At 36.9% G+C, this 26,557-nt stretch overlaps 1 protein-coding gene across 5 annotated transcripts in view; it reads left to right on the top strand.

Moving 5' to 3' along the window:
- CHID1 (chitinase domain containing 1) overlaps nucleotides 1–26,557 on the top strand; it is a 125,542-nt gene that overhangs the window by 89,719 nt on the left and 9,266 nt on the right. The window lies entirely within an intron of this gene.

Below are 26,557 nucleotides of genomic sequence, written 5' to 3' on the forward strand. Positions count from 1 at the left end.
GAGATGCTTGTAAAGACAGGCTCTGATGTAGCTAAGTATTTACAGAAATGCAAACACAAGTTCAGGATTCAGACTTCTATGTTTGTGTCTACATGTAAGTGCCCATATGTGATATATCTGCCTAAAATATCATTTTAGTAAGTGAAGCCTAGAGATACACAGCCACTGCAGGGCTGGTAGTGAGATTAGTAGTCCTCTGCCTGAGGGGCAGCCTCCTTCTCCTGCAAGCTGTCACAGGGCAGCCATAGTGCCAGCATGCAAGGATATGTGGCTCTCCATCTCTTTAAAGGCTCCTTCTGCCCATGAACCAATGGGTTCCTTCACAATGTGCTATGACAATTGATATGTACCATATGTTAGCAAAAATTGATAAACCAGTAGTAAGTAAAACTAGTGAAGCAAAGCATCACTTTGCTTCACTATTTCTGATTAATCACTTAATTCTGATTATTCACTAATTCTGATTAATCACTTAATAAGTGATTAAGCATTTATTTAAACAGTGAGAAAAATCAAATAGTAAGAGACACTCAGACACATAACTTATTCACAGTTACGTGATGCATATAGCCCATGCCATGGCTCCACCAGAGAAGTTGTTTCCATGCACTGCGGGAGGGCACCCATGTTGGCTGAGATAACTGATGTGGATGCGGTCATGCTGACCACTCAGCATATAAAATTACTTCAACCTAGGTCCAGCAACAAGGTGAGACTCAGTGCTTCTTTTCATGCAGGTTTGAGGCTGTCTCCCTTGAGGCTGTGTTTCTGCATGTAAGTTGTGCTTACTGATGGCTGTTCCTCCAGGTTTTTGGAAGGATCTTGGCCCAAATAATAGAAAAATTTTACCTAGGTTAAGCAATTCATCTGTCAGTTTTTCATTCATGGTTTTGCTGCTGCACATTTTGATGCCCTTTATTAAGCAGGCATTTTTTATCTGTCTTTTTGCAAAAAATAGAACTGTACAAATACACTGTGCCACATAACTGTGGCAGATGCAGACAGGAGGGGTCACCTCAACTAGCAGCAAAATAAATTGTCAAATTTCTTTCAATCAGCTGTTCCCATGAAACCCAGCAACCCTTTCAAAGAAAAGATTGCATTCTCTAGGTTTTGGAGTTTTGGTGTTTGTTTTGGGTTTTTTGGTTCTATTTTTTGGGTTGGTTTGTTTGTTTTTTTTTTAAGTATACACATCTCATTGCCTTCAGATAATTAAAATGCTGTAACAGTGTTCACATTTCATAGCCTAATTAACAGCAATAAAGGCCACACTAAATCAGGATGAATCTGTAATTTCGGCACTAATCACACAAGTGTGAGAGTCAGCATCATAATGAGATGCACAAATCTGGAGGTAATGAGGCTGTGGCTGTCTGGGAAATTAGAGTGAGTGCTGGCACAAATTGTACAGCAAGCTTTATTCCCATTTTATTAATTATATGCTTGCACAGGGAATTATAACCAACTCAGATCACTTTAATTTGTGAAATTCATGCTCCAGCTATGAACTTGACATCTGAGTATGAAGTTAGGTTCCCCATTCCTTCCTCAGTGCAAACAAAAAGACAGTAAAACCCCACAAGGCCCTGAAATGTTTGAATATGAAGACTTCGACATTCTAGCATGCGAGGGTATTACAAAGCTGATGGCAGCACTGTTGCACAATGGTCATTTACTGGTGATGGTACTGCCCAATTATGTAGAACATCAAGAATTTCTAAGATGGAAAGGGGTTTCAGTAATGTTGAAGTTAGAGCGTGCCAAATAAAAACATTTGGGGCACAGACAATGGTTGGTGTGTAATTTCATCTCTTACCCAGTATACTAAGCCTCTTTGATTGATGAACTGAAAAATACCAGCTTGACTGGTTTTGGTTAAGTGAAAATTTAATTTTGCATTCTACCAAAACCTGTTGCAGTGCTACAGACTGAAAAACAAATACTTATTCAAACTTGTTGATTCATATGAGGTTGGTTGGTTTTATGAACAGATCATGCACTTTCATCTGTGGTTTAGGTCAAGATGATTAAATGATTTATGCTGATTTTTGTCCTGAGGCTGCATAACAAACTTCTGGGTAATTTGGATATTTATAAGATGCTCGAATTAACTTTTTGAAGCATGTACATATTTTATGTTGATAGCCAAGGACAGCAGTGATCTTTCTCACACTGTAATCTTTTAAGATTAGTTAGTATACCCAAATAACGTACCTTAAACTTTCATTCTAAATGTTACTAGACTGGTACCTGGAGAATTTTCTGTAACATGCTCACTGTGAATTGTATCTATATTCAGTTTTCATACTGCATTTGTGTTCCTAATGAAGTAGTTGATATTGAATCTACTGTCATTGTCAAAAGGATTATTCATGAGGGGTTGAATGAATTATATTATCTCAGCTCTGTTTGTCATGATGTTGAGAAATTGTAAAGGTGCCAGTGAGGTTAATGTTTATCTTCAGTAGCAAAATAAGTATATTACAGGAAGAACACTAACAATCTCACAGTGGGTAACAATTTATTCTCTTCCACTAGACCAAGGTTGGTATTAGTAGATAAGTTCTTGTATCAGGAGTTAATAGCTAAAAATGTTATTACGAAACTTGGATTCTTACTCCTCTCTGGTCCTATTGAATGTAATGTTACTTTTAGTCCCAGTTGACAGTACTATACTCATTAAATTATAGAGAAAGATCAAATAGTTTCAAATAGTGATCAGTAAGAGCTGCTGTTTACCTTACAATGGGTCAGGTTCTTTGTAAAAGACTGCATGAACAGCCAACCGGTGCATTAAACAGCTATATATTGTTTTAGTTGAGAACTATCAATCGCAACAAAGCCTTGATGGAATTGGTTGCATCTTTGTTACATACTGGCTTGTGGTTTTGCTCACATTTCCAATTTTCATAGAATCATAGAATCATTAGGGTTGGAAAGGACCTTAAGATCATCTAGTTCCAACCCCCCTGCCATGGGCAGGGACACCTCCCACTAAACCATGTCACCCAACGCTCTGTCCAGCCTGGCCTTGAACACTGCCAGGGATGGAGCATTCACAACTTCCCTGGGCAACCCATTGCAGTGCCTCACCACCCTAACAGGAAAGAACTTCTTCCTTATATCCAGTCTAAACTTCCCCTGTTTAAGTTTTAACCCGTTACCCCTTGTCCTATCACTACAGTCCCTAATGAAGAGTCCCTCCCCAGCATCCCTGTAGGCCCCCTTCAGATGCTGGAAGGCTGCAATGAGGTCTCCACACAGCCTTCTCTTCTCCAGGCTGAACAGCCCCAACTTCCTCAGCCCGTCTTCATACGGGAGGTGCTCCAGTCCCCTGATCATCCTCGTGGCCCTTCTCTGGGCTTGTTCCAACAGTTCCATGTCCTTTTTATGTTGAGGACACCAGAACTGTACACAGTACCCTGAATGAGGTCTCACAAGAGCAGAGTAGAGGGGCAGGATCACATCCTTTGACCTGCTGGTCATGCTCCTTTTGATGCAGCCCAGGATACGGTTGGCTTTCTGGGCTGCGAGTGCACACTGCCAGCTCATGTTCATTTTCTCATCAGCCAACATCCCCAAGTCCTTCTGCGCAGGGCTGATCTGAATCTCTTCTCTGCCCAACCTATAGCTGTGCCTGGGATTGCTCCAACAAATTTTGTTAGGTCTTTTAGTTCTTTGCATTTAAACTAAACAGTAGCCTTTTGAAATGTACAGTAGTATGAAAGTTGCTTCTCCATCTGGGTTTTCTTAATCAGCCCAGCTGGTCCTACTCAGTATTTCAAATAGTGTCATTAACCAACATGTAGGGTTTATCAAGGTACAATTGAAAACATACTAATGATTGCTAGAGTAAACCCAATATTCACATCTTCATCTGGTATTAACAGATGGTGGTAGAAGAGGCTCAGTATGGTCTTTCATAAGACTTGCTGACTGCTACTTTAGAAAATTTTCTCTGCTTAGTTTCCTATTTGGCGAAACTTGCTCTGAAGAAATTTGACTTAAAAGTTGAAGTTTTGACAAAACCATGGTTCTGACGCATACCATAAGGCTGGCTGTTTGATCTCAATATACCATCTGGTAGGATCCTTGTTTTCAGGTTTCACTTCCCTGGTAGAAGATTTTCAAAATCACAAAGCTCTGGGAATTTTTGCCCTAAAAGGGCAGGTGACAGACTGCAGTGTAGCCCACGCAGTCAGTGACTGCGTGCTCTGCTCTGAGGTTATCTGTAGCCTTTGATTCGTAGCAGACATGTCCTCTTGACTCTGTCTTAGAAGAAAAACTTTCACTGGAAATTGTGTCTTTTTCTCAATTTTTGTTCTCCTTCAAATTTCCCCACAAAGAAATCAGATATTTTATGATTCAACCTTGTTCTGTATCTGAAAGCTCTGTTGACCATCATATTGATTCAGAATTTATTATTTAGCATTCCATTGTTGATATGCTATAATCAGGAATTGACACTATTTTTTCCTCTTTTTTTTTTTTTTTTTCCCCAAGTTTTACATCTCTGAATATTCAGAAGACTTACTAGGCTTGGAAACAAAGCACAAGGGGAAAGGGAACTTCAGGGTATGTTTTGTTTTAGTTGGATGGAACAGAGGATGTTGATTGGCTGGAATATCCCAAAAGCTGTTAAAAACTGCCTCATGACATTGGTACCATGCATAGATTAATTAAATCAAGCCACCATCACAGCTCCTAAGAGCTTCAAGAGTTTTTTGTTTATCTCACACAGGGAACTGAGGTCCAGGAATGTGAATTGTCTCTCAGAGAAGCAGAACTGTAGGCAATATTCTCTTCTGAGGTGATGATATATTCTGCCTATGCAGAATTAGTACCATAAGGATCTTTGGAAATTTGTGCACTGCACTGATGGAATTCTAGAAAACAATCAGAAAACAGGTGAGAGTATAAGAGGGTTGAAGCAGAAGCAGGAGCTTCACACCAAGAAATGAATCTGTTTTTTTATCTGCAGTTTATAGGCGGCAATGCTAATCCTATATCTAATTATTGCATCTTCTTTCCTTGCCCTGCTATGTAAGTAGGCTTAAGTGATGCCTTTTTGAAGGCTAAGAAATATTGGAACACTATTAAAAAATTAATACTTACATTCTTTGGTAAAGATGATCTAAAATAATATATGTAGGACTCTAAAGCAGTAATATGAATTGCAGTTAACCTAGTTTTTTATGACTTGGTAAGCTCACATTGGCTTTGAAAGCACTCAACGCATTCATACCATAAAGTATTATTCTGAAATGTGATTATGCTGTTGAACTGTGGTTAAAATTCTTGGTTACTTCATTATTCAGAAGACTGTAGCCTTAATAGTAGCTTAAGATGCATGTCATATATTTATTATGCATTAATTCACTTTCAGCATTCATCAATGCTTAATGTATAATTAGCAAGCAGATTTAGCAGTCTGCTAGGATGAGACATAACTATTCTGTTCATATCTCACAAAATCCAGGGCAGAGAGAGAGGCCACAAGAGAAAGATTGTCTTAAGTGCACTGCTGTTGTTCAACAAGCAAAGATAATGTGTTTCTGGATTTTAAAGTGTAATATTTATTCCTTGTATTAATACCAAGTTAGCACTGGAAGGCAAAGTAAAATGCAATATCCTATGTATAACACTGTCTTTAGAATTTGAAGTCAGGAACAGTTAGTTTTGCTGCATAAGGGGCATACAGTTTTAAAATTACTTAGATGATCTATACAAGTAACTGAAATTAGATCCTTCATATGTGTGTGTGTGTGTGTATTTCACTGTCTTACAATAGCCTTTGCAGCAGGAAAATTAGAAGGTCTAGAGGTACTTATGGCTAGAAATACACACACACACACACACACACACACACTCTATTCATCTGGCATACTTACAAAGAAAGAAATTCGCAGATGTTGTACTACTGCTCTTCACTCAGAACCTTTAAGGAGGAGTACTGTAGAAATACCTGGTTTAGAGCAGTACTTGAGGGCTTCGTCTATTCAAGCATATAGGGTTTGAATATCTATTGAAGGAATAGATGAATGAATGAATGAATGAATGAATGAATGAATGAATGAATGAATGAATGAATGAACATTATATGAATTTAGTTCTTAGGAACTTCTCCAGGTATAACCCTATTTCAGAAGACTACTTGGTCTGTGCCCTTCACTAGTGAAAGCCTGGGCACTGCTGCCAGAATGCATATTGATAAAATAGATGTACTTGATTAGTGTATGTTTGAAACCCTGAAATATATATAACAGATTCTAACAAGGAAAATCTTTGTGATATTTCTTATGTGATATTGTCTTTCAGAGTTGCTCTGAGAACTTCAGAGAAGTTGATAATCTCATATGGACATCTGCAGTAGAGCATGGCAGTCACCTGTTCATGAGCAATAGTTAAAAGCTGGTTTACTGAGGAAAAAAAACATTCTTGGATTATTTAAACACAATTTTCATATTGCAAGCAATTAGAATAAGTTATGGAGAATATGAAAAGTCATGCACATCAAACATGATGATTTTGTCTCTTGAAACAGAATTCAAATAAAACAATATCATATCTGTTAATAATTGTTAAATATCATCATTCTTACAATTCCAGCTGGCCAAATGTTTTGGTTGCTAGATGTTTTTCAGTGCAAATACGTACCTAGCCATGTGAGGCTGAGAAACAGCTGTAGTAAAGACTTGAACAAAGATGCTGTAGTAATCCCTAGTCAGCCCAGCAGAGCGCTCACTTTCTGAGGTCACTGTGGGGAGTGAAGGCAATAAGATGTGCGTGAAAAACAGTTTGGGAATGAGCTCTGAGGCCTTGGTGCTTGACAAGCCCTAGAGGGATAAGTTGTACTGTTGGACAGGAAAGGTGGAGAAACAAGCCTTGGGGGGATGGGCCAGGATGTAGTTGTGGCGCGAGTCTCAGTTGATGATGTGGAGGTTGTGAGAGGGTCTGTGGCACAGTGATTGGACTATTTACCTGGAGAGTTTTACAGGGGCCAATGAGATGAAACCTTGTATGTATGTGCAGGCTGGGAAAGTACTGAACCAGGGGATAGAAAGGGCTTGGTTGTAATAAAGTTAGATTTGAGTCTTGGTTGGGATTTGAGTCTCCTCATCAATTTAAGGCCAACACAGATCACTACTTACCAAACCAAACACATGAAAGGCTTTTAATTTTCCACACATTTTAAAAAGATTTTTCTGGCTGCAGCTGTAACCTAATCTCACTGTTTCTCATAGGAACTGTTAAGAGGTAAAATCTGTTGCGTTATTACAGAGTACAAAACTGCAATAAGAGTCCCCTGTAAAAGGATTATCAGCCAGGTGGTGTACAGGAGTAGATCCTGCTGTATGCATGGGTAGAATCAGAAGCATCACTGACAGCAGCAGCTGTAGCAATAGCCAGTTAAACAGGTTTTATTGGTGATCTGTGATAGCTAATAAACTTTTAACAAGCTATAAAGCACCCCATGGATCAATCTTGCTATTAACAGGTTGGATCATAACCAGTACTTTTTAATTCTAACTAACATTATTGTTTGAAAACAGAAGTGGACTGTATGTCAAATGTACGAGTGGAGACATCATTGCAAATAAATTCTGGTAGTTTAAGGAACATTTATAACTAATTTAAGTAGATTAAAGCAATCTCTTTGAAAAGTGTGTGGGTTGGGGGATGGGGGTGGGGGGGGAGGGGAAAGGTGGAAGGCGGCATTTTTTCTGCTTTCCGTGTCATTAAGCGAAGTATGAGACTTCCAGTCATGGAGTTACAGCACAATTACAGAAAAGCTGATAAAACCAGATGTATCACAGTATCACAGTATCACAGTATGCTAGAGATTGGAAGGGACCTCGAAAGATCATCTAGTTCAATCCCCCTGCCGGAGCAGGAGCACCTAGATAATGTTACACAGGAATGTGTCCAGGCGGGTTTTGAATGTCTCCAGGGAAGGAGACTCCACAACCTCCCTGGGCAGCCTGTTCCAGTGTTCCGTCACCCTCACTGAGAAGAAGTTTCTTCTCAAGTTTAAGTGGAACCTCTTGTGTTCCAGTTTGCACCCATTACCCCTTGTCCTATCATTGTTTGCCACTGAGTAGAGCCTGGCTCCATCCTCGTGACACTCCCCCTTTATATATTTATAGACACTAATAAGGTCACCCCTCAGTCTCCTCTCCTCTAGAGACCCAGCTCCCTCAGTCTTTCCTCATAAGGGAGATGCTCCACTCCCTTAATCATCTTTGTTGCCCTTCGCTGGACTCTCTCTGGGAGCGGGGAAGGGAAGAGCCCCCGGGGAGAGGGCCCTTGATTGCTCTCAGCCCAGCACCACTCACTGGGAGTGAGTGAACAAGCTGTCTGGCTAGGGTTTAAACCACGACACCGGACAGGTTGAGTAGGAATGGGGAGGTATTTTCTACAGTTCCATGTGACTCAAAACCATCTTTAGGGTAAACACTATTCACAGGGCTTATGTAACTTCAGATAACTACTTGCCTGGTATGATATATTTATCTGAATCGCTGACTGTTATTTTTCTCAAACAAAATGGTTATTTAATGTTACACACTGTCATTTTAGTATTTTTCAGGATAAATAAATAGAAGGACAATAGGGTGATATTTAAGGATTGAAAAGTTGTAGAAAGTAAAATGTTGAAAGGTGAGGTATTGCTTAAATTTAAAAATACCATATGTAGTAAAGTATTTAATCCATCTTGCTGTTCTAGGCTAAGTTTGCTGGGACTCCTAGTATATCAAGTGGGAGACTGTTAAAAGATGAAACTTGTGAGTTCTTGGGAGGTTCTTGCCAAATTTCCAGACCGTGTCAATGTTAATAGTTTGCATTTTTTAATTTCTGATGTCACATTTTCTTGTAGTTAAGTCTAGCACTATTGCTTCAGATTGTTTTTCAGGAAAATTGCCCCAGTCCATACGTGTGCATGTATGTACATCCTGTTATGCACTTGAAGACAGAAAATGTAGCTCATCTCTATCTGCAGTTGACTTGCTGAAATACCATAACAGTGATTAAAAATAACGGCCATTTAATCAGTGATCTTAAATTCCAAAGGTTAAGGTTTTCATAATAATTTGGAAAAAAAAAATTCCATAAATAAAATACCATTTCCATAAATACAATACCATGTTTAAGATATTTAATATTAACACTAGTTAGTGTTACAGAGCCTGTATATAAATGAGCTTAATCTTTTTGTAGGTGTTTCTCAGCGTATTTGCATGGTGTATGTTTCTAAAATGCAAATGTTCTACCAGATTTCAAAACCCCTGATCCTTTATTGTGCAATCAAGTTGGCAAATTATATCATCAAGATGCCAGGTTTGCTGCAATTAAAATTAGTTCTGTTTCTAATGCTTTTCTAAGTACTGTAAAATTAACATGCTTACTTAAATTTACTTTGGAGATCAGCATGTCTCCTAGCAAGGTTTATGCACTATATCAGTACTTACAGAATCATAGAATCGTTAGGGTTGGAAAGGACCTTAAGATCATCTAGTTCCAACCCCCCTGCCATGGGCAGGGACACCTAACGCTAAATCATATCACCCAAGGCCTCGTCCAGCCTGGCCTTGACCACTGCCAGGGATGGAGCATTCACAACCTCCCTGGGCAACCTATTCCAGTGCCTCAACATGATTCAGTATCTCACCTGCTTTTTTCTAATCCCTACCCAGCCCACACACCTTTTTGGTGATTGACAGGTTCTATTAGTGCTTGCTCACATATGGAGATTAAACCATGACTAAGGGAATTGTGCCCCAGACTTTTCGATTTCCTGGATGTCTGTCTCATCTACTGCAATGGCACCTACTGGTCCTGTGGGAAAACAGAATTAAATAGGTGCTCAGATCAAGATAATTTTTACATTCACCTAACTGATTGCAGTATTTATGGACAAAGTAACACAAATGATTTCTGGTTGGTTGGTTATTTCTTGATTCAAGGGATGTTTGTCACACAGAGGCATTGGCTGGAGTTGGTCAGTCTGGTTAAATGTGACTCTTAGCTAAATGTTGCTGTATGATTTGTTAAAATGCACTTGATACATACCATAGGCTTCCAGGCACCAGAACTGGGCACTGCATTCAGAACACTTCATAAAGGGAGGGAAACAGTTTCTTACTTGTAGTTCATGTTTCTGTGGTCCTTTCTTACTGACTTCTAATATTCTGTTTGGCTTCTTGACAACTTTTGAGTGCTAGACTGATGATAACAGAGAACAACTTACAGAAACACCGAGGTCTTTTTCTGGGTGATAACTGCTTATTCAGAAACAGTACTGTACTTGTAGTTATTATTTTGTGTTTACTGGCATCAGATTTTGGTTGCCATTTTACTGCCAAATAAGTCATCACTGTGAACGTCTGCAACTCATTTCAGTCAAGTTTGCTTTTAATTGGCTCTGAATGTTTTCATATCATCAGCAGATTTTGCACCCTTGCTAATTGCTTCCTTTTCAGATTTTTATGTATATAGATTGAACAGCAAAGGTTACAACACAGATATTTGTGAAATGGTGTAGCTTCTTTCTGTTGTAAAACAACCTACTTGCTATTGCCAGATAAAAAAGCCCATATGTCTACTGATTTCATGAAAAAAGCCTTATTCAGTGCGGAACTCTGGATTCCTACTGGTGTCTTCTTTCCATCTTTAGAGGGTTTGAAGTCAGAAAACGCCAGGCTTCTGAGAAGTCAGAAATATCAAACTATGGCAAAAGTTCATACAACAGTTTTTCTCTCTTTCACTGATGACCCACTAAAGCAAATATTACTTGCGATCTGCCTTTGCACTGCCCTTAGTAGGAGGCCTGTGCTAGCGTCCTTTTGTCACACTGGTTAGTCTCCTTATGCTAAAGCAGTTGCTCCCTTCCAATTCTGTCATTTCACTTGCTTACAATTTAATCTGTAAGGAAACTCTGCTCCCATTTACCTGCTGACAGAAAATGAATAGCAGAAAATTGTAGGCTGACGGTATCACGCGTTATAGTTCTTTATAAGTAACACTGCGTACCCACTTGAGTGCTGAACCTGGGAATGCTCAGATCTTGCATAATGCTTATGCAGCTCTTTCCTGTGTTTGTGTATGGGCTGGGCTGAGAACCTTGGAGAAACACTGCCCATCAGTTGTAGCTCTGCCGTATTCTTTCTTGTGCGCCCTCTGTGGACTGCAGATCAACCTTTTAATGGAAGTGACTGGATGGTGTGCAGGCATTTCCCAGTGTTCCACTGCCAGCTAAAGCATGTGACCCACAAGTTTGCAGTTTGAAACACCTTCACTCCTCTTCAGGTTTAGTATTGCAAAAGGCATGAACACCATCAGTCAAGCTTTGAATTAATGATTTTTTTCATGAATAAATAATGCATAAACCCAGCTCTTACTGTCACCAACAATCTGTGTTGTTCGGTAATGAAATATGCATTTCTTTTATATTTGGAAAATGTAAAGTACATTCATTTTGTAGGTATTGCAAAATTTATGATCATCTTAATTATTCAATGCTTTTTTTAAGACTGTAGGTCTATTTAAATGACATGATAGATGACCACCCAGTCCCTTACCCACCCTTGAAATAAAATATGATAGATTTGGACCAATTAAGGCCTGAGCCTTCTCTTTTCCCAGTCACTCTAGAGTAGGCAAGCCAAGTTGCCCAAAGCATTTAGGCACTTAGGGCTTACTGAAGTCTTTTGTAATGAAGGATCTTAATAGAAGTGAAACCTGTGAAAATGTTTGACCCATGCCTAACCACCTGGAACACAGTGCTGGTGTGTTAGAGGATTAGACCTAGCATGCAAATTTTGTGTTACTGTGCCATGTGCAAATTGGAGATAAAGCATTCATTTTGTGTTTCTCAGCTTTACATATATATATACCTTTATAGTCAGTATTTTATTTATGTTTTTTGATTTTTTTAAATGGACCTTTATCTTGGTAACTGACATGAAGGAGTGGAAATTTAGATTTAAGAAAAAAACAGTAATAATTTATCAAACTGGATTGTTGCATCCAAATAATAAAGAAGAAGCACTGCTTCTTTCTTTCAGATCTCCTGTATGAGCACAGCTCTAGTCCTATATCTGTGTTTTGTGCCATTCATATGCTTTACAAGTTACGTGTTTTATAGTTACATTCTAAACAGGACACTTGGAGAAAATTGAACTGACTACCATTTTGAGTAATCAAAAAGTGAGATGAAGGCATGTATGTTTGATATTTATAGGTCTTCAGGTTTTTCTCTGAGAAAAATCCTCAAGCATATCTTTCAGACTCTTTTGGATGTTTCAATTTAGAAGACTTGATATTTTTGACAGTTCTTTGGAGGCTGTGCACACTGAAACAGTCAATTTTTTGAAACAGTCGATTGCAAAACACAGGATAAGGTTTTTTCACCTTGCTGATCTGTCATTAGCAGCCTGCCATTGCTCATTTTTTCCCAAAATTGACCACGTGCACACTTCAGCAACCACATTTAAAACTTATCCATGATGATTAGAGTTGTTTTGCCTGAAATAACTTAGCAAGATATTTTGCTGGATATGCGGGTGTAACTGTTCTTAACTTTGTACTTACTGGTTTTAAGTTTCTGAGACAAAGTAGTGAACTGTGCACTCCTTCAGTCAGCAAGATTCTTCCAGTGGCCTTGTGTTCTTCTCTCACCTACTTTGGACTGCTTTCTGGTCTTTGATAACCTATATAGTTGTAGATTTCTTTGTTCACTTACTCCTGTACATATGAGTGTATGATACAACTTTTTTTTCTCAAAAATTTTGGCCATGCCCCTTTCACTCAATGCACTGGAACTGTAGAAGGGGAGTTGCCTAGTATTTTCATGTATATATTATTCAAATGCAACAACTAATGCTGTCACAGAACAAGTGTTTAAAACAGTATAAACACTAGATTACAGTGTGCCCACTCAAGTAATTTTTTGATTCCCCTGAAATCATATTTAAATTCAACCATTGTCCTGTTTGACATATCAGTCTTAGCAGACCACATATTTACTTTTACAAGGTCCTCTTCTGCATTTGACCTGGTTCAGCTAGGGAGGCGTTCCACAAATTACTTAATTCTCTTTGCTCACGTGCCTCACCGGGATGGCCAATGCCAAAGTGTCACTCATCAGCATTTTCTTTCATGTATTTAGTGTTCTCTTAGTGAATTAAAGCTGAATTTCACATTCCGTGCATAATGAATGTCTTAGGGGCTACTTTGAGGTACTGTAACAAGGCTTTTGCTGTCTAGTTCTGTTTTACATCATCTGGAAGACTTGCTGAGAATCAGACATCTTTCCTTCTGCTGTGAAAGTGCACTTAACCAGACCCCGTTACTGTTTGACTCCAGCTGTGAAAAGCTTCATCAGCAACTGGTAGCTTTTTCTTGGAATGCTCATTTGAAAGATTGTCTATTTGGCTGTTTGTGGCCAAAGAAAAACTGAAAAGCTTTATAACAAACAAGTATCTTACCATCAAGCATTACATGAGGTGCCTCATGATTTTTGTCTTTTTTTGTGGGGAATTTAATCTATTCCTAATGAATTTGAAATTAAGATAGAAGGTAGCACAATGCAAGTGGATAAATTGCTAGATTTTATCTTTATTTTCTGTTAAACCTTCTATACTGGGATTCTGTTTCAGAATTTTAACCAAAACTAATTCTCATGTCTCAGTTATTGGCTCAACTGGCCTTTAGAGTTACATGGTAGTGGGCTCATAACTGAGAAGACTGAACTTAGTACTGTTGTGTCCAGTGTTATTCTTGATCTTTGTCTTCCAAATGTTTGTTTGCTGAGTCCTTTCTAACGGGAGATGGAAGGAAGTGCTGGTGTTCATTAGACAGCATGACTTTCCTGACTTGATTTTTCCAGTGTCTTATTTTACCTTTGGAACTTTTCCCAAGTTTCAAGGAGGTAGTTGGTGTTTCAAGATACTAAGTCACAGATTTATAGAAGTGTAAACATCAGTGTATGTCTGCAATAAGGTAATAAAAGTTTCCACGTATCTGGCAAAGGCAGGTAAAAACCTTGCTTGATGATGGAGATATTCCATGTTCATGAATGAGTTGCCTGTAACCTTAAAAGGTAGGAGTGGCAAACCAAAAACAGAGTGTTCAACTCTGATAGCTGTCTTATGTGCTAATTCCTTGGTCCTGCTCCCTCAAGATTTACTGAACTGACTCAAGCTAAACTCAGACATTTAATTCAGCTTTGTAAAATGATCAAGTTTCAGCAGGCAAACTAGGTATTAATGTTTCTTATGAGTAGTATAGGGAAAAAGATATTTTATCTTCACATCTGCTATGAAACAGAATTTGGCTAATGGTGAATTTGTTTTCTATCCCATTTCTAATACGTGAGTGTGTATATTGACTTAGTTCTACTATTTTAATCACCATGCTTATTGGTATTTTAATTATTTTTTTCAGTCCTAATGTGTCTGTGTTGGTCCTTAAGTCTTATGTACAGTTCATCATTCCATAATCTATTCTGAATTCTGAAGATTCTTGCAATTTTCAGTTTCTCAGTTCTGTCCTTTCCTGATCTACAGGATGATGCCATATAATCTGTCTCCATGAGTTTCCTCTCTCCTTGATTACAGGCTAGTAACACCTGCTAGATTGCTACAAATGTAATGACCTTGGTTTGCTACTATGCTTTTCTCTGTGTTTATTTTTAGGAGAACACTTTTTTTTTTTTTTCTCAAAATTAACTACGTGCAAAATTTAACTCAGAATAATGCAGGCACATTATCTGTTTTCTAATACATGCTTTCCTAATGATCTCAATACTTAAGTTCTTCTAGAGTTCTCCCAAGACATGCTTAGTGATTTATGGTTTTTAGCATTAATAAATAGAATCATTTTAAACTTAAGGTTCAGTGTCATGCATACATTTTAGAACTAGAAAATGTTTTTTCTTTAAACCTAAAAAAACACTATGAGAAAAATCGATAAGAGAATTAGCAAAATTCTCATGAGAAAAGAAGCTGAAATTTTACAGAATACTTTGGAACGTATCTGGAGTTGTGAGAATCAAAGTTGGTTTTGTTTAAAAACAATCTGAAGGAACAGGAGAGATAAAGGAGTGTACTGTTACAAGGACATCTGTACCCTGCCATATTTTACTGGTTTTGGGTTGGTTGTTTTGCACCAGCAAATAGTGATTAATATAACTACCCATTTGATTTGCAGAAACAAACAAACAAACAAAAAAATATAAATACTTAAGCATTGAGACGTACGACTGGGTGAGTGAAAACTGCAGGAATCTGAAGAACTCGGGATAAATTCAGAAAGATTCATGAAAGGAAGCATGTATTAAGGCTTTTGTCAAACGAAGTTAATTTGCAGAATTAAGTTAGTAACTAATACATTTAGGCCACATTATTTCTGTCAGCAAGTGGATAAATTTAAATTTGAAATCAGTGGGATATGCGCTCATTTATTTTACAATAGAGTATATCTAAAATATATACTGCCACCATTGCCCTGGATGGTTTTAGTTCCATAGGAATCAGGTTGGCTTCTTGTAAGTACAAAACTACTTTTCGAAATTACTCTTTGACCCTTTCTGTGAAGCTTTTTTTCTGAATTAGAAAGTTTGTATCTTTATGAAATAAACAAAACAAGTAAATGTGCTTAGGGCATACTTATGTGAAAAAAAAGTGAAATATGTATTTTTGCATATATGTCAGCCTATGTGTTTTCTATACAATTTCTGAACTTTGTAAAATATGGAAGTGTTATGAGCTACTGAAAATGTCACTGTTATTTATAAACTACAGTCTACTGGAGTGCCAAACCCAAGTATTTCAGATGTACTATTGCATCATGATTGTTATGTGTATCGTATTTCCAAACTTGAGAATTTTTTTCACTTTCCTGTAAAGCAGATAAATCTGACTTTTTAGCATTGTTTTGGAGGTACTGTAAAAAAAAAAAATCAATTAAAAAAAAACCCACTGATCATTCTTTCAGTGAGAAATATTTTAATACAGTGTGGTGTATTTCAGTTTGGTTCTGGAATGCACTTTTTAAATTAGTCTTCCACCTGATCTCTCATTTCTGTTGCTTTAATTCACATTGCAGAGCAGTCTTGGAATATACAAAACTAATTCCTTTTGGGCAAGACTGAAATGGAAGCTGAGGTGCACGAGTACATTTAGTTCATTGCCATGAACCTTGAGTCCACAAAACCTGATTAGGGTTAGTCCAGAGTAACAGCTCCTGAAACACACAGTGTGAATATGCTCAACACCAATTGTTTCACTGTGCAGAGGAAGGAAGGGCCTATTTTTTCATTGAAGCAACTGTGCAGGATGTTGATGTGTTGGTGACAAGCCTAATAAATCTTTTTCTGGAAGTGTGTGTGGAGACCTAAGAAAGGCAAGAGCTTTTTGCCTCTGAACTCGTGAAAAGAACAAGGTCATAAGGCACTTGGCATCTCTCACATCTGGAACATGGAGGATAAAATTCTAAATTACTTTGCAGTCATCTTCTGCATGTATCAAAGCAAGATAGGCCTTTGAGGTTCACAGAGTCAAAGTAACTTAAAGATTTGTATGTCCTTCCCCTCACCTCCCTTGATGCAGATTCCAGATAAAAGTATGGCTCAAAAAACTGACTTCAGCCATTTTTACTTATGAAGCAAAACCTTAAAATACTTTCTAGCTTTATGTTCTGCAGCAAATTTGGTTTATTTGGTTTATTTATTGTATCTGTTTATTTTTACTGTTATTTACAAGTTATCAGAGCCCTCAAACTTATCCAAAGACTAAGCAACTTTGTTGTTTAAATTGAAACCCACCTATCTACAGAACATGCCAACCTCATTACAGACTCTTGAAATTTCCATAGCACCTTCTTCAGTTTCAACAGAAAGAAATAAGCTTGTTCAGTAAGCTAGAATCTAGTTGCAGCCTTGGCTTCTGATGTGATACTCAAACTGGGGATTAATCAAGTTGTTCTTCTTGTAAATATTGAGGAAGAAAAATGCTAATCAAGTGGGTAGTTACTTTTTTTTTTAATAATTGTATTAAAATCTGCTTCAGGAAACTGTTTGATAGTAATCAGTCATTTACCAGTACAGCCCCAGCATTTTTTACAATGACAGACTTCTGTTCCTGTGATGATTTTGAATACATGACTCTTGTGACAGAAGTTAGTGTCCCTGATTTTTCCTCCATGTTAAAGATGAGGTGCTCAGGAGGTTAATTGGTAATGCCAGTGAGGCATTTAGAAGACGCCAGAGCATTATGAAAAGAAGGGTTTTTCCACCTGTCCTTGAAAAAATCTGAGGAGACCTTTGCCAAAAAATTATTCACAATTCTGAATTTTTCATCATTTTATAGGAAATTCTAGAATGGGTAAAGTAGTCTTTATCTACCTGTAAGATTTATTTTATAGTATTTTCTCTATTAGAAAGAACTTCCATTTTATGTTTTGAGAAAACAGCTTCTTAATGACTGTCTAACCAGGTTATTTTTCATGATAAATCAAAACAGCTAGGTTCATTAGCCTTTGTAATGCTTTGGAATACATAAATTACGGAAGTTATTGCTATGTTTTGCATGCATAATTCTATTCAAATACACTTTCAGTGCAGTCAAAGTTAAGCATTCAATTAGTCAAGTATTAGAGGTACTCAGATTATTCCGTGTTTGCTTGTGTTAATGAAAATCATCATCTTGGCTATTTTCAGAAAAAGGTGTAACGCTCCAGTTTCAGTTTTTCAGTACTGGCCCATGCAGAAAGGTTCTTTCTACTCATTAGGACTATATTCTTCAGTGCATGTGGATGTGAAGTACTATCACTAACAGTATCCTACAGTCGAACAGATCTTACCTCTGCAATATGACTTTCATTCTTGACTAATGACTGTATTGTTTTCTTAGTAGCTGTGAAAATCAAACTAAACAGCAGAACATGTAGTCCTCTATCCCCCTTTGAAAACACTTCAACAGACAAGTCAGGTAATAGTTGATGCTTGTTTAAATAATTGTGGAACTCCAAAGCCAGTAGACTCCAGTACTCCTTTTGTAGAATAGCAGTAACATTGGAGGTAAAAGGTAATGTCCCATATGCATCTCATTCTGTCGACATCTGTTTTATGTCTATGAATTACTTTTAAACCTAATGTATTTCTGTCCTTTAAAAACACTTCTTTGATCCTTTTCATTTATTTTCCTTTATTTAAATATGATGTATGAATATGAATCCTGTGATTAATTCTGTTAATCCTCTAGTTAAATCTGATGCACTTGTTCTGTCAGCTGTTCTTCCATATTAATGATGGGGTGGTAAAGATGGTAATATTGCCCTGAATTTTGCGCCTAGAAGTTCATACAGTATGTCCTTCTAAGAGGTTTCATATGAAAACATTCAAGTATATTACACTGAAATATTTCATAGATTTCCAGATACAAACCTTTAAAACTCTATGCACATTTTTAAGCCTAAAATAAGCTTGAGTTTATCTAAAATCTAAAATATTTCGAAAACAAAGCAAAGCCTTGATATTTTTTGTTATAGAATCAGAATGCTATGCTTAATAGTAGACACACAATTTTACTTGTAAATTCTCTGAGATGCATCTGAAAATCAAACAGAAAAAAAACCTGTTGTTGTTTAGGCAATGAAAGACAAGTAATTTTGACTAATAAATAAACATCATAATGGTTTATTTCCATTATTTCTGGATTTCCTTAAATGTTACTAAGATATCTTAATGTTTTTGTTACTTTCTTATTTATGATTTAGCTAAGTTCTCTTTTGGAAATATTTGTTGAACTAAATGCAAGGATTTGTGTTCTTACACAATCTTCTTATTTTATTGTAGATAGAAAATGTAACAAAGATGGTAAGTTTGAAAGAGGGAGTGTAGTTCAAAACTCTTCTGCTATGGGAAGAGAATCTGTAATAGCTGCCAGTCAAGTTTATTAGATTATGTTGTTATAGCAACTGGTTAATCTCTTCCATACTTAAAATATATTGTGTCAAATAATTAGTAGTGCTTAATTGTATTTTATTGCAAAAGAGGCAAGTAATTAAAGAGGTTCTTGCAATGGCTGTGGGGCCAGAGAGGGTCAGAAACTACTTGTAATTGGAATATATTTTGTGAATATAAATTTACAGGTCTATTAATCTGTCTTTTCATTTCCCTGGATCCAAAAAAATATGCAGTATAGTTGAATTGCTGTTGCTTGCTCAGAAATATTAACGGATAAAAAATTAGTTCTTGGCCCCATTCTTTTTTTTTTTTCCTTTGTCTCTTCTTGTCAGCTTAAGAAACCTAGAACATGTATGATGTATTTAGACCATCCCTGATGTGATACCCACATAGACCAGTGGCCCAATAAAATATGTTTCGGCCTTTTCAGTGCGTTTCTCTGTATTTTTGGCTGTCAGTCGTATGTTACTGCAGGTTCTTTTGTTTTTTCCTCCTAGCCTGGTCCTTTGTGTGGAAGCTTTCTGAGCGTTTGAGCAAAGGCAGTAGTCATCACAATCCACAAACGTAGAGCTTTGTGGGCAAAAGATTACACACAACATAGTATTTGGGATTTCAAGTCAGCAAGTGCCAAAATCAATCAGAAAAACTAGTTGAACTGATCCCAGTTATGGAGTCAGAGCTTACTGAAAAGCCAAGAACCTCCCTTTTTTTTTAATGGCCTGAGGAAGTAATTTATATTTTTCTTCAGGACTTCTGGATTTGATTCACCAACTATTTTTTGATGCTGAGTACAGAATCCATCATCTGGCAGTAATAGATCTTTGCTTAAGAGAAAACAATGCCATCCTGAGCACATCCTGACCTGTTATTTCAATCATGGGATTGAAATAAAAAAGCTTCTGAAGTGGTGCAATAGCTACATTGTATGATACAATGTGTGTAAAACAGTACAGAGGTTTATTGCAATAGCTAGAATGGCAAATTAAAGAGGAACAGATTATAGCCCTCCACCTTATGTAAAAGTAAACACAATTAAAATAATACCCAGCAAAAGCCTTATTAATCCCAAACATTGGCCATTAAGTCTTTCAGTGACTGCAGTTGGAACTTTTTTCTCTATTCCAAATACTGTTCTCCATGTTATTCCTGCTTTTGCATTGTGAAATTTTGCAGTTGACAGTTCCATCTGTTTCTCTTCATCTTCTAGCTTTGCTATCATCCTCTTTTTATGTTTTCTTTACTTAACAAGGTGATTAATAGCTCATCTCTGCGAATACAACTGTAGCAGGAGCTTGTGATAATTAGATAGGTGGGGCACAGGGGGTTATTCCCAGGTGACACCTTTGCCATATGGTTTTGAAATGGCTCTTTGCAATGGAAAGTAAAGCTTTGCTTCTCCCCTCAGGCCTGCCTTAAGGTAGAAAAGTTGACCTATTCAGTATCTTGCCAGACTTAATTCAGTGGAACCGGTTTTTAAAATTAAAATGAACAAATGCTTTTCTTGAACCTTTGAAACAAGCAGTGATGAAATTGAAAGAAAAAAAGGAAAACTATAACTTTTTTCCCCAAAAGTTGTTGCTAAATTATGCTTTTGTATATACATTAAAAAAAAAAAACAAAGATATTTCTTCATTCCATGTTGTATCAGTCTCGTCTCTTCGGTGCTTTTAGTGATTGGCGCCTTGCTGGATTTTTGCTCTCTAATTTTGCTTTGGGCTTTCTGGGTTCATCTTCTGTTACATGCATATCATAGTGTTCATTAACTTGTTTAGATTTACAGTTAGTAAGTGTTCAAAGGACATTTTGGACATTTTTCTTTTATTAATTACGCAGCTATACTGGTGATTACTCTGTGTTGGATGACTTGTGTAGGGAATGCAAAGTGATGGTATTTTGCAAGTGTTCCTACAATTTAAGATATTTGCATATGGAACTACTTCAGATACATGCATGTCCTACTCTTTTATCTTTAGCAGTGTACTAGGATAAATTGTGAACACTTGCTGTCTAAATTTGCTCAAATAATTGCAAAAAGCAAACTTCTGTCATTTAAACCCAGCAAAATGGTTTATTTTCTAACTTACCAGTTTTTAGCAAAATTTTAGAATGTCATCAGATTCCACATATGCTGTGAGTATAATTCCCCTTAGTAAAACAATTTCTTCACCAAACCAAAGATTCTTTGTGCATGAAGTGCTGTACACCTGACAGAGAGCTGTAGTTATGGTTAATGTGAAAAGTAGTGCTGTTTAAATTAAAGACTTTTAAAATATAATTATATACATACCTGTTTAGAAGTGAAATAGTGTTGCATTTTGAAATTTCTGGTTAATTCAAAGGGAAAAAAATGTGGGGGCCATCAATTTGTCCCTGGATTTGCATTCCAAGTGTTGCAATTTGATTTAAGTAACAGCTCTTCTGGAAGTCATTTCGAATAAATATATGCATACCGGTTTTTGCTTTAAAATTTAGTCTTCACTTTATCAAATTTTAGCAGCTGGCACAGATACGTTTGTTCAGTGAAAACTAAACAGATAAAAATATGCAAATATTTGTTGGAGTTACAGCAAAGATATGGAAGACTTTCAGCTATTCCTTCATGATGAAAAGTACCAGGCTTTTCTTTAAAACTGAAGGCTGCCACATGAATATGTATTAGTTTAACTAAATATCAAGAGATTTAAAATCCATGTCCTCAAGTATTTACTGCCCAATTGAAGGCAAGTTTCTTAAAAGGGCATAAATCTCCACTCTCATTGGATAGGATATAGTTTATTACTGCATAGCCCATCTTCAATTCAAGTCATACCAAAAATGGAGAAATTATATGCCATCCGGGTTATTCTAAGGCATGTTAAAAATGTACTAACCCTTTGAGATCTGCATTTTTTATGAGAGATTAGTAGTCATATGCATGAATTTGTCATCATTCTATCTTTTAAAAAAAAAGGCTGAAAGTCTTGTATTAGTTCTATTGGTGTAAATCCAGAATAAATATATATAACTATGACTAAAGCATGATCATTTGAGAGGTGAAAAATCCCTTTGCTAGGTATGAAAAATGAACTTAAAATTATCATCAGAAATGTTCTTTGTTCTTCACTTGATTCCAAAAGAGTATTCATAGCTTCATAGGACACTGGAGGTTTTGCTCCGCCATAGATTTTCCTTTAATGTAGTTGTTTTCTTTAGTTACAGTCCTCTATCAGGGATTGAATTTATGATTTTGTTCATATGAAGGTGAAACTATCTGCTGTATTGTGATCATTTAAATTTATTATGTGCAGCTATGACTACTACATGCTAAAAAACTATCCCTGAACTGTGTTTCTTTTATCTCGTAGGAAGTGTTTGGTGTTCAGAGGTTGAACACCAGGTCTTCAGAGATTGAACTTCTGACAGGACAGGTGATAAAGACTCAGAGTAGCTTTGAAACATTTTTTCTGCTTTGTGAGTGCTAGGTTGAAATAACAAAGTTTAATTGACAGCTATTTTCAAAAATTATGTGTGTGATAACTCAGAAGTCTTAGTCAGATTTATCAGCAATGAGAATTTGGCAGATTAAGCTCAGATCTAAGACCAAACCTTCCTGGATTTTGGTCTTTGCTGCCTCTAAAAGTCATGACTTACAATTTCTCCTGTTCCATTTTTATTCTGAATTCTGTAGATTTTAGTTTGGAATTATTGTGGGGAGAGGCTGTGTGTTTTTCTTTGTAGGAATAATGCAATGTGCTTCCACTTAGGAATGTAACCTGAAATAGGTTTTGAGTGCATTAGTTTTAAGAGACCATTTATCAGCAAACCAGAGCACCACAGTAAAATACATAAAGCTTGAGCAACTGTACTTTCATAGCTTCTTTTAGATAGCTTATCACAATTGCTCTTACAAAATCGAATATTTTTTGTAAGGAATTACTTAGATACCATTATTTTAGTAAGTATTCTTGCATTTTGAAAGCGTTTAATATATACTTTTTGAGTGAACAGAAATAGGTACAAGTAATTAGTGGGTATTTTGTCCATGTTTGTCATAGCAGCATTGAAAATTATAGTCTTAGCACTCTAATAGCTGGGAGTATAGGAGTGGTCTTGATGGAAGAAATAATATCATTAATTTGTTTGTTGGGCTGACATTAAGACCATTCTCAAAGGCCCTTGATTTATTGTATTCAACAGGATGCTTGGGTCTCAAGGATCTGCAGCAGAGCTGCACAAGGCAGTGGTGAATACTGCTTTCTTGCTTCTTGGACTGTTCTTCCAGTCGTTTGAAAATGCAGCATGTCTTACATACTGAAGTGTAGGGCAAGGGTAGTGGAGGCTGCTTTCAAGAGAGTTCAAGAATATGGATATTCCCACTGCTTTGAAGGGAGAGGGCTGTTCAACAACTGGATCACTTTTATAGTTTAGTATTTTTTATCAACTTTGCTTTCACAGGTCATGTTTTACTGAAAAGCCACTAGTCATGAGGCCAAGGAAGAGTAGGCAGCAATAATTTTAGTGGAAATTTTAGGCCTGATGTGATTGTCATCTAAGTAATATGAGCACTCTGCTGGGGCTACTTGGAAGTGGAGATTTATTAGTGTATCTGAACTTTGTTCAGCCTCACATCCAAAGATACACAGCCTCATTTTTTCATATGTATAGCCTTTTATGTCAATTCTTGCAATAATGGAGCACAGTATTGTACTTAATGTATTTGAAAATGCTTCCACCTCAGCTGAAGATTAATTAAGCATTTCAGAAAATGTACCCTTAAAAACTAGCAGTTTTACTTTCAAAGATTTTTTTGTTGTTTTTTTTTTTGTTTGGTCCGTTTTTTGTTTTAGGAGGATGAACCTGCTGATTCTTAAAAGAAGCCGGTAGGGGTAAACAAGCATTACTTTTCATCATCTTGAGAAGTAGTTTTAAACAGAGAAACTGTGTCTTGTCTCTGATTCTGCAGGAGGCCAGATTGTTGAGTGAGCTGGAGCAGAATTTAACCCTTTATGCTGTATGGTCTAGGAAGGACTAATATCACTGCCATTACATAATACATTGCCTTATAAAAATTTACTAGGACCTGTGTTTCTTCTGTGAAAGATATACATTAAGCTGCAGTAATGTCAGTGTGGTGGCTTGAACCTGACTGCAGAAAGAATCATCTATTAGCTTCTCAACAACGCATACATTGAATTCTCCTTCAGACATAGTCATTCTTGTAGAAGCCTGGCTGCACTTTCACATATTTCAGAATTCTGTAACGATAACTTTTCTGTGACTAAGCTGCTTCTCTTCCACTTAGTATGTATGTGCTTGTTACACAACTTACACGTTATATATTTTTAATTTTGACAGGACAGTTGTTTCTTTATTATCTAATACAATTTATCAAGCTTTCATTTACTACTTCTAGCCTCTAGTGGGAATTCATATGCCAAAATCTTTAGTGTTGAGATGATTCTTATCCTGCGTTATGGTGAAAACTACCTTAATATGGTAAGAGTAAGCAATCATTTCCCTGCTCAAAGCAAATTCTGGCATTGCATTATAGCATCTTCTGGTATAATCATACTGAAACAGCACTGGGAGTCTGTGCCAATCCTTTTTCCCTCTCTGAGAGCCTGGAAATGAATCTAGATCTCTCGTTCCATAGCCATACTGATATTCCATGCTTGTCTGCTTCAGTGTGATGGAAAATAGATGTGATTTGAAGACTAAACTAACTTGTTCATATTGGTCTTACATACCATTGTGATAAATGCCTAGAGGAGGAAGGAAAAAGGGAAATAAATTCTCTATGCCCGGTCAGGATGGGTTTTCATTAAGCACAGCACATTCCTGAACAGCTTTTTAAAACAATAATATACCTTATATGTAATAGGCTATAATTGCTTCAGGTTGCATTTCTAATTTTAAAGCTTGCTCATATGTATGTTGAAGACTCTTTAGTTGTATTGGGACTTTTAGCACATGATTTCCCATCTAAAGCCATACATCTCTTCTCCCAAGTAACAGGTAATAGGACAAGAGGTAACAGCCTCAAGCTGCACCAAGGGAGATTAAGATTGGATATTAGGAAAAATTTCTTCACAGACAGGGTGATCAGGTACTGGAACAGGCTTCCTCCCAGGGAAATGGTGGAATCACCATCCCTTGAAGTGTTCAAAAATCATGTAGATGCCGTCAGTGACATGGTTTATTGGTGGACTTGTCAGCCCTGGGGGAACAGTTGACTTGACGATCTTAAAGGTCTTTTCCAACCCAGCTGATTCAGTGCTTCTATGAAAACTGCATGCCAGGATGTCTTGGCTGGTAATTTTTATAACATCTTGATCCTGTATTCTACTTGAGTGTTGTCTCCTGTCATTACTGAAGTCACCATTTTGGAATGAGACAAAGGTGTTAAAAGCTATCCTTAAATTTTAAATATACAAAACTAGGTCTCTTTGCATATTTCACTAGTGGGGCAACTGAAAATTTTTTATACCTTAAAAAGGGATGGGCGGGTCCCAAGGTTTTAACTGCATTATTTGAAAAGGTGCATTTTCCCAGGGCATGTGCATATTGAGGAAGAGTGCAATAGCTGCTACCATGTAGATACTTAAATAGCATGCCTGGCTTGGGTTCATTTGACTTAAATGCAAAATGAAAATCTTTTCTGAAACTGCTGGCAGTAGGCAGCAATTTACCAATATATGAATGAGCAAGCCACAGCAGAAGAGAAAAGATATTCCCTGCAATCCTGAATATTATAATTATGTTTAGATTAATACCAAAGGAGAGACTAAATCTTTTCAAACTGAGAAATGCAAACTTTTTTGCTGTTTTTTGAAGCATATAGTGGGGTGGAATTTCAGCACTGATGGAGTCAGGGTAATGGTTAGTGTAAATCAGTTAAAACATTTTACATAGGAGATGGAAATTTCTTATTTAAGAGTAAGATAATTTGAAGGCAAATTTTTCCATGCAAATCCTGTCCTGAGGAAAGAAATTACTGCAAGAATAAGACATATTCATGTACAGCATTGTGTTTGAAAGATACGACAGTACCTTTCCATTTGTGGCCTTGACAATGCTGGGGAATGGTTGAACTTGATGATCTTTTCATCTTTTGATGAAAAGAACTTGATAAGGTCTTTTCTAACCTAGTTTATTCTATGATTCTGTATTGTGGAAATGGTGGTTTTGATATTTTTGCAAAAATAATAAAAAAATTATTAGTAACTTATGATCACTGTGTTTGCCTGTGATAGCTTTATATAATCATGATAAAGTACTGATAGTGGGACTTGGAATTCAAGTTCCTGATACAATCCCCAAGGAAAAAAGAAACTGAATGTGCTTGGCCTGTGGCCAGATAACCCCCCTAATGTTTAGTCAGGAAAGTTGTCAGCAGATTTAAGTTCAGCCTTCTTGGTGGCCAAAGATGCACATTAAAAAGATGCAGAGGAGACAGAGGAATATGTGATAGAGACTTCCTGTGACATCTGTGTGACCACTACCACTGGCAGTAGCTTGCTGTTTTATGGTCTTCTTACATGAGGCAGCTAGCAGCTGGTTTCCATTGTGCTGTCATAAATGCAAGCACAAGGAGACGCTGTCTCTACACTG

This window comes from Pezoporus occidentalis, unplaced genomic scaffold (assembly GCF_034315485.1).
Source record: "Pezoporus occidentalis ecotype Australia unplaced genomic scaffold, CSIRO_AGI_Poc_V1 ctg21, whole genome shotgun sequence".
NCBI classification, from domain to species: domain Eukaryota; kingdom Metazoa; phylum Chordata; class Aves; order Psittaciformes; family Psittacidae; genus Pezoporus; species Pezoporus occidentalis.